Genomic DNA, 576 nt, shown 5'->3' on the forward strand with positions numbered 1-576 from the left:
CTAAAAAAATCGGCTTCCTACAACCTCACCCTTGCCGGGATTCGAACCCGGGACCTTTGGATTAGAAGTCCAACGCGCTATCCACTGCGCTACAAGGGCACATTATTATGACCGATAAAAAATTATCACTAATAATAAAACATTATGCAAATTAAAGTCTTAAAAAATTTTTTTAACAAATAAAAAAAAAAAAAAAAATAACACCGATACATGTTATTTTCATTAGAACTTAAAACTTTAAACGCATTTTTCGCTGTAATGATTTTTCTTACTATGTAACAAAATTACTTTCATAAAAGTTAGCAAATGGACTAGAATATTTAAATGTTGTGTAGAAATCACTTTTTTCCGGCAATGTTGGGGGATTCTTTTTCTTTCTTTTTTTTTCTTTTAATTAATTGTTTTTAACACCACTTATACCTCAATAGGAGGTAGTAGAAGAATGACGTAGGTACAACCAGTCTTATCAAATTTTCGTATCTAGACTAACGAAGTGTATCAAAGTTTTAAGAAATCCTGAAGAAACTTGAGAAATTTTAAATAAAAAAAATAAATAAATAAAATTAATAAAAAAAG

At 28.5% G+C, this 576-nt stretch overlaps 1 non-coding gene across 1 annotated transcript; it reads right to left on the reverse strand.

The window, feature by feature from the left end:
* Window positions 1-26: 26 nt before the first annotated feature.
* TRNAR-UCU (transfer RNA arginine (anticodon UCU)) lies at window positions 27-99 on the reverse strand. Its single transcript has one exon. It is a non-coding gene; the product is annotated as a tRNA-Arg (tRNA).
* Between the last annotated feature and the right edge of the window lie 477 nt (window positions 100-576).

The sequence above is a fragment of the Parasteatoda tepidariorum genome, chromosome 5 (assembly GCF_982258835.1).
Source record: "Parasteatoda tepidariorum strain Cologne lab strain chromosome 5, Ptep-v5.0, whole genome shotgun sequence".
In the NCBI taxonomy this organism is placed as follows: domain Eukaryota; kingdom Metazoa; phylum Arthropoda; class Arachnida; order Araneae; family Theridiidae; genus Parasteatoda; species Parasteatoda tepidariorum.